Source organism: Megascapheus bottae, chromosome 34, assembly GCF_031878675.1.
Source record: "Megascapheus bottae isolate mThoBot1 chromosome 34, mThoBot2.hap1, whole genome shotgun sequence".
In the NCBI taxonomy this organism is placed as follows: domain Eukaryota; kingdom Metazoa; phylum Chordata; class Mammalia; order Rodentia; family Geomyidae; genus Megascapheus; species Megascapheus bottae.
In genome coordinates this window covers 141,622-152,718 of record NC_143542.1, presented here as the reverse complement: position 1 = coordinate 152,718, position 11,097 = coordinate 141,622, and the positions used below count along the sequence as shown (strand labels likewise).

At 42.2% G+C, this 11,097-nt stretch overlaps 1 long non-coding RNA gene across 1 annotated transcript; it reads right to left on the bottom strand.

Moving 5' to 3' along the window:
• Positions 1–2,866: 2,866 nt before the first annotated feature.
• Positions 2,867–8,930, bottom strand: LOC150042578 (uncharacterized). Its single transcript, XR_016533571.1, has 2 exons — positions 8,803–8,930; positions 2,867–3,870 (listed from the first exon to the last, which is right to left on the bottom strand). It is a non-coding gene; the product is annotated as an uncharacterized LOC150042578 (long non-coding RNA).
• Positions 8,931–11,097: the final 2,167 nt, after the last annotated feature.

Below are 11,097 nucleotides of genomic sequence, written 5' to 3'. Positions count from 1 at the left end.
ATAGGGCTCTCCTTGGTCATAGCAGTCATTGGCATCGGTAGCAAGCCTCTGATAATGCACCTGTACGTTCATCAACTGAATGGATTCTATCCTACTTTGAATGAATTGCATGACCTTATTGATAACACAGGGCACAAAGTTGAAAGTAAGAACAAGAGGAGTATAGGACCAAGAAATGGAAGGACATAGGGTAGCCATCTGTACAGTCCAGTCCAGAGGAAGTTGATGATGGGTATCTTGACTCCAAGAAGAAACAGGTTCAGCACTGTAAGGTCCATTACTTATTCTGAAAAAGAAGAGAGAGAGATATTCTCAGGAGGCAGAGAGCCTCTGGGTCCTCATCAATATTATTGTGGTCCCTCCATATTTGGGGACAATATTTAAGATCCCTTGCAGGGACCCAGATTGGCTGTTTCATTAGTGGGGAAAACACAACCAAATCCTCTTCCAGCTGTAATGAGGGGATCTGGGCCCTCCACTCCCCATTAAGAGGGTCCTTCCACCGGGCATAGACAGTTTGATAAGGAATAGAGGTTGTCCAGTGTTTCTGGAAGGGTGAGAGATGTTCCCCTTTGGAAAATTTAAAATATTGAGAGTAAACAAAGCCATCTTTAGCTGATCATGGGGGGGGGAGTGTATTCCCCCTTTTTGTTTTATTAATTGAGATTTAAGGACATGGTTATATCTTTCTACTATTGCCTGTCCTCTGGGATTATGAGGGATGCCAGTACTATGGGTAATTTGACATTGTTTAAAGAAGTCATCAAGAGACTTGCTTACAAAACACAGACTATTATTGGTTTTTATTTGGTCTGGCAATCCGAGAGTAGCAAAACATTGAAGAAAATGACTGATGTTTAGCTCTCTCCCCGGAATGGGCTGTAGCCCAACATGCATGGGAAAAGGTGTCTATTGTCAAAGAATGTATTTACGTTTTCCTAAAAAGGGAAAATATGTAACATCCGTTTGCCACAGATTATTAGGCCTAAGGCCTCGAGGGTTAACGCCGCCCATTTGGAGCGGTGGAACCTGTAAGAAAGGGTGGCACGACTTGCAGGTCCTAATGATCTTTTTTAGGTCTTTAATAGCAACTTGGGGAAATCGGTGGTGTTGTCCCCTCCAGTTGACATGCGTGAGCTGATGGAAAGAGATAGCCTTCTGTAAAGTGTAACATTCAGGTTTAGAGGCTAACTGGTCAGCGAGGGCATTGCCTTTGGTCAAAATACTTGGAAGGCTTTGATGTCCCCTCAGATGTTGAATAAACATAGGCGCAATTCTTTGAGCAAATTTCTAGCTTGAATCATCAAAGGAGTGATGCAGTTACTATCAAGTTTAATATGAGCTTCTATGAGGTTAGGTAACAAATTGACCACATAACAGCTATCTGAGAATAAGTTAAGAGGACCAGTAACCTCAGATAGAGCTAAGACCACCGCATAAAGTTCCTTAAATTGCTCTGAGCCCTATATTTCATGAGACAGGGTCACTGCCGGAGAAGAATTGTCTTTACCTGGGGAGAAAATAACAACAGAAGCCCCCTTCTTGCCTCCTTTCCTTCTTGCCCCCGGGGGACTCAGCCCTCTGGTTGGAATGCCCAGGAGAAAAACTAGACTTTAGAGCATACAGGACTGGATAAATTCCGAGTGGGGGAATCTCGCCTTGATTAATCTGGGCTTTTCCGATTAGATGCTCAATTTTGTCCCAAGTATTCCAGTCTAGCAAACTGCTAGTTGGTAGCCACAGGGCGATTTTAACTAAAGTATCCCAAACTTTAGTTGTCTGTGTAGCTAAAATCTCTAACCCTTGACTCTTAAGGAGGAGCTTAAGAGAGTCGAGGGAAGGGTCATTCTTAGAAAGATTCTTTCCCATATCTGATGGAAGTACACTTACCTGCAGTCCCATTAGTTCATCGGCGGTGAGTTTCTCAAGCACATGGAGCCCTCACACGGGCGGCAAAGTTTCCTCACGTCAGGCAAAAGCTGTTGCTCCTCCCCGGGGCAGCAACACGGGAATGGGGTGGGACACACAGGGCCAGCCTGTAGTGCCCCGGAAGCTGAACTAGATGGTAAGTGTCAATGACCCAGCCCTCTTCCAATTACCGGGGAAGAAAAAACCATGCTGAGTCAGAAGCAGTGTTAACCATGAAAGTGCATCAGATCTCTCTGCTGATCTCTGCTGATCTGATCTGCTGTTCTCTCATGTTCTCTGATGCTCTCATGCCTTTATTGCGTTAGACAATTAGTTATATACTGTTAGGGTCTTTGATCCAGTACAGAGGAGACTGTACTTACACCCACATTGCTCTATCTGCTAAGATTTGTTCTGTGTAAACCTGGTCTTTTATTCTTCCACAAGCAACTTCAATATATTTGCCTTAACTTCTTGGAGGACTTTTCAAGTGCAATGGATAATGGATTTTTGCTTTGAACTTCTCTCAGCATTGTTCTATCTGGTAAGAACTTTTGGTCTAAGCTGGGTATTGTATTCTTCCGCATGCAAATTCAGTGTATATGCTTTTATTTCATCATAGTTTTGATCATGTATAAAGGAGACTGTACTTACACCAACAATGCTCTATCTTCTAAAATTTGTTCTGTGTTAACGTGGTCATTTATTCTTCCACAAGCAACTTCAATGTCTCTGCTTTTACTTTTTGGAGGACTTTTCAAATGCAATGGATAATGGATTTTTGGGTTGAACTTCCTATGGTATTTTTCCATCTGGTAAGACCTTTTTTGTCTAATCTCCCGACCTGCGGGTTCAATTATTCATGAGGCTCGAGGGGGCACCTCCTAAAAGAAGAAAACCAATGGGGGAAAGAGAGGAAGAAGACCAGGCGCATAAAGAAAGACAGAGACAATCTGAGTCGCTTCAAGGTCTCATTTATTAAAAGTAAAGCAGGGTTTATATACCCTGAGTGTAAGGAAGGGAGTATAGAGGGGGGGGGGAATGGAGAGTTTTTGTGATAACAAGAATGGGAAATCTCAAGGTTAGGGGTGGGTCAGGCTGTTCTTTTGGCCATTGTGCTAACCCAAGCAACAACCTGCGGTTATTCCGAGAAGTATTTTGTGCAGATGACTCAACCAGATGCGATTTGCTCAAGGCTAGAGGGTCTTTGCTTTGTTCCGTTTAACTCCTTGGTCTCTGACAATTCCCCCTTTCCTTTAAAGAACAAGGTCTCTATAGGTGGAGAGAACACCCTGTCTTAGGCTATATGGAGGGACCCTTACTCCTGGCAACATGCCTTGTTGAGCCGGCCTCGATGGCCTCTGTATGTTGTGCCACCCAGGGTAAGCTCCATAATAATCCCGTCATTGGATGCTCTCTAGCCGCTTGGGGTTTATCAGCCAAGAAGTGTATGAAACTGGAGCCCTCTTTCGGGAGTGCTTGTTTCGGACCCTACAGGGTCATCCTGAGCCTCTAAGCGATGATAATGCACCGAGATTAAGTTTTTGGAAAAGGCAGAATTAATTTGATTTTTTATAAATCGCGTAAGGCGCTGAAAAGCCCAAGGGCCAAAAGAAATTAGGAGGAGAAGTCCCACAAGGGGGCCAAAGAGGGAGGGTAAAAGAGTTGATAGCCAGGGAGATGCGGAGAACCAATTTTGATACCAAGATTCTTGTTTTTCCCTTTCTCTTTTTCGCTTTTCTAGGCTAGCTGTAATTTTTTCTAAGCTATCCTTAACAAGTCCTGTTCTATCTACATATACGCAGCATTTTTCCTTTAAAGCCACGCATAAGCCTCCTTGCTGTAGAAAAAGTAAGTCTAATCCTCGTCGATTTTGGAGGACAACTTCTGCCAGAGAGCATCACCGTCAATAGCATCATGCGGAGTGATGACGGGGAAGGCCTCATCATCATGGTTGTTGACCTGTAAAAGAAAAATATTTTTGTTCTCAGGTGCCACCCTGGAATTAGTTATATGGCTTTATTGTTTATTATATGGTTTTATTAATCTTTCAGGCAACCATCTAGCTCCCCCTTCTTTAGAATTATAAATGCAAGCTGATCCTTTTCCCCAGGTAATGACTGGGTCAGGGCCATTCCATATTCCCGTCAGTGGGTCTTTCCATAGGGCCTGGGCGTAGTCTGTTTGTGTGGTTGGATGCCAAAGGCGTTCTGCAGCAGATTTGCCATTAGCGTCAAGGGTTAAAAAGTTTAAAACAAAGAGAGCATGTAATAGCAAAGTCTTATAGTTTCCTTTAAGGGAATATAATGTTTCTTGTGAGGCAAGTTTAATGAGGGTGTTTTTTAAAGTCTGATGAGCCCTTTCCACTATTCCTTGTCCTTGGGGGTTGTAGGGGATTCCAGTAATATGTTTTATGCTCATTTGGGAGCAAAATTGTTTGAACTTTTGACTGGTATATCCGGGCCCATTGTCTTTATAGCTTGGGGTTGTCCCATGACAGAAAAAACATGTAGGAGATGGTTTATAACATCTTTTGTGGCCTCCCCTAAATGAGCAGAGGCACAAATAAATCCACTAAAGGTATCAATGGTAACATGTACATATTTTAACCTTCCAAAGGAGGGGACATGAGTAACATCCATCTGCCAAAGTTGTCCAGGTAGGAGCCCTCTAGGGTTTACACCTACATGGGGTTCAGGGAGTAGGGTTAGGCAATTTCTGCAGTTTTTAACAATTTGTCTTGCCTGTTCTCTAGTAATTTTAAATTTTAAGGGCAGGGTATGAGTATTAAGGTGGTGAACAGCATGGACCTTTTGTGCAAGGTCACCGGATTAACTGTTTGAGATAAGGTAACTATTTGGGTTGCCAAATCAGCTAATTCATTGCCCTGGGTTAGTGGCCCAGGTAGGCCAGAATGAGCACGAATATGTCCTACAAAGAAAGGGTACGAACGTTGTCTAATAAGTTTTTGCAATTCAAAAAATAATTGAAAAGTAGGTGTAGTAGGCTGAATAACCGGAACCATTTCTAAAACTTGTAAAGCTCTAACAACATAATGGCTATCCGAAAACAGATTAAAAGGGTGGGTCTTTAATAACCGAAAAACACAAAGTGCAGCAAATAATTCTACTAACTGAGCAGATTTAAAGGAAGTATTTACAAAGTGGGAAACATTATTAATAACATATGAAGATTTTCCATTTTTTGAACCATCAATAAAGATGCTCAAAGTATTGGGGATGGGCTTTATCAAGGTATTTTTTAGAAAAACGAAAGGAGTGATATTAAGGAATTGAATAAGTCTGTCGCTGGGCATGTGAGTATCAAAGCTACCCTGGAACCCAGTGCATAAAACAGCCCAATCATCTTGTCTTTGTTGTAACCAATTAATTTGTTCCTTAGAGTAAGGGGTGATTATGATATCAGGATCCTTGCCAAAATATCTGACAGAAGTCTTGAGCCCCAGAAAAATAAGTTGGGAGACCAAAAAGGGGTAGGAGGGGAGTACCTTGGACTGAGAGGCGGAGGCATGAATCCATAACAGGGGCACGGTTTTTTGCCACAATAAACCGGTGGGTGTAAATTCTGTGGCAAAAATGATTAAATGAAGGGTCAAGGAGGGGTTGAAGTAACCTATATTTTGTTGTGTAATGGCCTCCTCTAACTTTATTAGGGCTTTTTCAGCTTCGGGCGTAAGTTTTCTGGGGGGGGGGGAAGGGTCAGAATCTCCCTGTAGAATATTAAACAGGGGTTTGAGATCTCCTGTTGTTAATTTAAGGTGAGGACGTAGCCAATTAATGTCTCCAAGGAGTTTTTGGAAATCATTTAGACAATTTAGCTTATTCCTTTTGATTTGAATTTTTTGAGTATATATTAAAGAGGGTTCTAATTGAAAACCCAGGAACAAGAAGGGATAGCAAGTTTGAATTTTTTCTGGGGAGATAAAAAGTCCTCTGTCTTGTAAAGCAATAACTATTTTTTTGAGTCACTTGATGTGCCTCCAGTTCTAGTTTGGCAGCAATTAATAGGTCATCCATATAATGTATAATATATATATGAGGGTATTGAACACGAATTGGGTCTATGGATTGAGCCACAAATTTTTGACAAAGAGTGGGAGAATTAGCCATACCCTGTGGCAACACTCGCCATTGAAAGTGGGGATTAGGGCCTTTATGGTTTATCATGGGTATGGAAAAGGCAAATCTTTTACAATCTCCAGCATCGAGGGGAATGGAGAAAAAACAGTCTTTTATATCTATTACAATTTTAAAATATTCTTTAGGGATAGCTGTGGGAGAGCCAGGATGTTAGAAACCAGACGATGAACATGTCCCTAGATCAACCTGTAAGGCCTGGAAGGACTGGACTGAATCATGGTTAGCACTGTCAGCTAGTTTAGCTTTCCCAAGTTTTCCTTTAAATGACTCCTGGGGCTGCCTCTGATACCAGAGATAACATATGGCCTGGTGGTGGGGGGGGCTAACAATTGCTATCAGACCTGGGCAGAATGCTGGGCAGACAGCATTCTTTGGTTTGGAGGGGCATACAGCATTCCCTCCCAGTTCTGCACCCAAGAAAACCCACACAATTAGAAAATATACATCCAAGTATAGCAACCCCTCACATCAGTGTATCAATTCTGACTCTATTTACATTACTGCAGTTTAACTGCATACCAACTTTACTCAAGACATACTCATACCATTGGCAACATACTCAAACCTTTTACGACTTACATGAACATTCCATGATTATTTTCCCTTTTGAGCAAACATTTAAGAGAATTCCTTTCAGATCCTTTTTTTATTCAGATAAACCATTTTAAAGGTTTATAACTCTGTCAGAGAGTCCTTGCAGTGAGCTTGAAGCTCGGCCTATAATAAGAAAAAACATTCCTGGCGGGGGAGGCCCGAACCTTCCAGAGTTTATAACAACTGTTCCTTCCTCTGGAGTTATAATTCTGGTGGTGGAGGAACAGAGGTCCAGTCCTGCGCTGCCTGCAGTGGCTCAGAACAAGTCTGAGTCAGCGATGTTTGCATCAGAGGCAGATTTTGGGCGGGAGGGGTCATTGGTTGTCGTGGTGGGTAGGTAGGGCCCCCTACTGGGGCCCGAAGCCCGTTTCCCGAGACCGCAGATAAAGGCTGGCCATTTATATCGGTCTTGGACCGGCACTCTCTAGCCCAGTGACGGCCTCTTTTGCATTTAGGACAAAGGCCAAGGGGAAGGGGGAGGGGAATCGTCCCAGGAACGTTGGGTTGTTTAATAGTTCCAGGGCATTCTCTAGCAAAATGTCCAATTTGTCCACATTTAAAACAGTTTTTAGGGCTAGATATTCGTCCTAGTTTTCCTGAAGGTGGAGTCTGGTTTTGGAGTATGGCTCCAATGGCCAAATTAATAGATTTAGACATTTTATGTTCAAAGGAATCCACATCATTGCAAATTTTAATCATACCATTTAAATCTAGGGTCTTTGTTTTGCCTCTTAAAGCAGCTTTACAGGCTGCATTAGCATTTTCTATGGCCAACTGTCTAACTATAATATCATCTGTATCTACCTCACCTAATATTCTTTCAGCTGCTTCTAACAGTCTGGCAACGAATTGAGAATATGGTTCATTATTGCCTTGTACTACCCTGGAAAGAGAGGTAGTAACCGCTCCTGCAGCAGGCACGGCTGTCCAGGCAGCCAGGGCAGCCTGAGCAGTCTGGGTTAATATTCCTGCAGGGAGTTTTTGTTGTTTTTCCTCCGAGGCAAATTTGCCCCTCCCTGAAATTTTATCAGAAGACCATGAAGCCATTTGTGTATGTTTTTTTATTGGTAATAGCTTGATTTTCTGCCTTATCTATAAATTCAGCTTTCCAGGTTAGATATTGACTCCTGGTTAAAACAGACTGTACAATCTTGTGCCACTCAAGAGGCAATAAATGTCCCTCACCCCCGAGGCTCTCCAGTACTGTTAAAGTAAAAGGGGCATTAATTCCATAATTCTTAACAGCTGAATGTAGTTCTTTAATTTGTTTAAACGTCAATCTCCTATATGTAATTTGAGAATCTCTCCTTGCCTCCTCCTGATCACCCCCTTCCTCCTCAGAGGCAGAGGAATCTAGGTTTTGTCCCTCCTCCTGCCTTCTGGTGGTGTCCGCCTCCTCCTCTCCCGCTTCTCCTCCCTCCCCCTCTTGTTCCCGAGGTTGAGTGTTAGAGCGAGTAATTACGGGGAAGGAGAGGGAAACAGTTTGCGCCCCGGATCTGAGTCTACTATTGCGGCTCTTTGAGGCCGAGGGTGTTTTAGCGGGCTTGTTACCCGAGGCATGGGGGGTAGTCATGGCTTCCCCAACAAGATTCATTTGTAAATCATGAATTTGCAAAGTGAGGTCCCTTAACTCTCTTTTTAAATGAAGCACGTTTTTTTTAATTCTGTCACTTGTTTCAAGAGAGAGTCTTTGGATTTAAGGAGACCTTGCACCTCCGGAGGAACAGAGAATGATCTCACCATTTCTGTGGTGGGGCTGACGGGAGAGAGGTGTCTGGATAGGGGGGAGGGGTGGGCCAGTGAAGGGCCCTTATCTCTGGAGTCTGTGTAGCTGCAGAAACTTGGGGAAGAGGAAAAGGGCCATATCTTTCTTCCTCATAATGCGCTGCCTCCTCCTCTAGCTCCACCTCAGAGGGGGGGTTGAGCCTGCCATTATCAGGAGAAGTCTTAGGAATAATAGGATAAATATTTTTATAAGGTTTTAGTGACATATTTTTCTTTCAACAAAACAAAAGAATTTTACCAAATCTTTCTTTTTAACTCTTATTCCTCTCTCCCTAAGTGATCCTTTCATTTCTTTTATAAATAAAACCTCTTTTGATAACGCTTTGCCCATGGTTGATGGGACGGCAGAACTTACCTCAAGACTCTCCCACGGTGCACGAGCGATGCGGTGTGGGCGTCTCTACCTTAATATAATCGGGGTCCCCTGCTCTCCACGCCGTCCGGTAGGTCACCGTGCCTCGAGCCCCACGTTGGGCGCCACTTCTCCCGACCTGCGGGTTCAATTATTCATGAGGCTCGAGGGGGCACCTCCTAAAAGAAGAAAACCAATGGGGGAAAGAGAGGAAGAAGACCAGGCGCATAAAGAAAGACAGAGACAATCTGAGTCGCGTCAAGGTCTCATTTATTAAAAGTAAAGCAGGGTTTATATACCCTGAGTGTAAGGAAGGGAGTATAGGGGGGGGGGATGGAGAGTTTTTGTGATAACAAGAACGGGAAATCTCAAGGTTAGGGGTGGGTCAGGCTGTTCTTTTGGCCATTGTGCTAACCCAAGCAACAACCTGCGGTTATTCCGAGAAGTATTTTGTGCAGATGACTCAACCAGATGCGATTTGCTCAAGGCTAGAGGGTCTTTGCTTTGTTCCGTTTAACTCCTTGGTCTCTGACAGTCTAAGCGGGGTATTGCATTCTTCCTCATGCCACTACAGTGTATCTGCTTTTATTTCATCATGGTCTTTGATCCAGTACAAAGGAGATTATAGTTACACAGACATTGCTCTGTCTACTAAGATTTGTTCTGTAAACGTGGTCATTTATTCTTTCACAAGCAACTTCAATATATCTGCTTTTACTTCTTGGAGTATTCCATCCAGTGTAATGGATACTGGATTTTTGCGTTGAACTTCGTACGGCATTGTTGTATATGGTAACAACTTTTTTTGTGTAAGAGGGGTATTGTATTCTTCCTCATGCAACTTCAGTGTATCTGCTTTCATTTCATCATGGTCTTTGATCCACTACAGAGGAGGCTGTACTTACACCCACATTGTTCTCTCTGCTAAGATTTGTTTTGTGTAAACCTGGTCATTTATTCTTCCACAAGCCATGTCTATGTATCTGCTTTAGTTCTTGGAGTTCTTTTCCAGTGTAATAGATACTGGAATTTCCCTTGAACTTCCTTCGGCATTGTTCTATCTTCTAAGAAGTTTTTCGTCTAACCGAGGTATTGTATTCTTCCTCATGCAACCTCAGTGTATCTGGTTTTATTTCATCGTGGTCTTTGATCCAGTCTTCTTGGAAGACTTTTCGAGTGTAATAGATAATGGAATTTTGCGGCATTTTTCTATCTGGTAGGAACTTTTTTGTCTAAGCGGGGGTATTGCATTCTTCCTCATGCCGCTACAGTGTGTCTGCTTTTATTTCATCATGGTCTTTGATGCAGTACAAAGGAGACTATAGTTACACAGACATTGCTCTGTCTGCTAAGATTTGTTCTGTAAACGTGTTCATTTATTCTTTCACAAGCAACTTCAATGTACCTGCTTTTACATCTTGGAGGACTTTTCCACTGTAACACATAATGGATTTTTGCGTTGAACTTCCTAGGGTATTGTTCTATCTGCTATAATCTTTTTTCTAAGATGAGTATTTTATTCTTCATTCTTCAACTTCAGTGTATCTGCTTTTACTTCATTGTAGTCTTTGATCCCGTACAACGAAGACTGTACTTCCACCTACATTACTCTATCTGCTAAGATTTGTTTTGTGTAAACTGGTCATTTTTTCTTCCACAAGCAAGTTCAATGTATCTGCTTTTACTTCTTGGAGGACCTTTCAAGTGCAATGGATAATGGATTTTTGCTTTGAATTTCCCTCAGCATTGTTCTATCTAGTAAGAACTTTTTTTCTTAGCAGAATATTGTATTCTTCCTCAAGCAACTTCAGTGTATGTGCTTTCATTTCATTATGGTCTTTGATCCTGTACAAAGGAGACTGTACTTACACATTGCTCTATCTTCTAAGATTTGTTCTCTGTTAACGTGGTCTTTTATTCTTCCACAAGAAACTTCAATGTATCTGCTTTTACTTCTTGGAGGACTTTTCAAGTGTATGGATAATGGATTTTTCGGTTGAACTTCCTACAGCATTTTTCTATGTGGTAAAAACATTTTTGTCTAAGCGGGGTATTTTATTCTTCCTCATGCCACTACAGTGTATCTGCTTTTATTTCATCGTGGTCTTTAATCCAGTACAATAGAGACTACTTCCACTGACATTTCTCTATCTGCTAAGATTTGTTCTGTGTAAACGTGGTAATTTATTCTTCCACAAGCAACTTCAATGTATCTCCTTTTACTTCTTGGAGGAATTTTCAAGTACAATGCGTAATGGATTTTTGCGTTGAACATCCTACGACATTGCTTTATCTGCT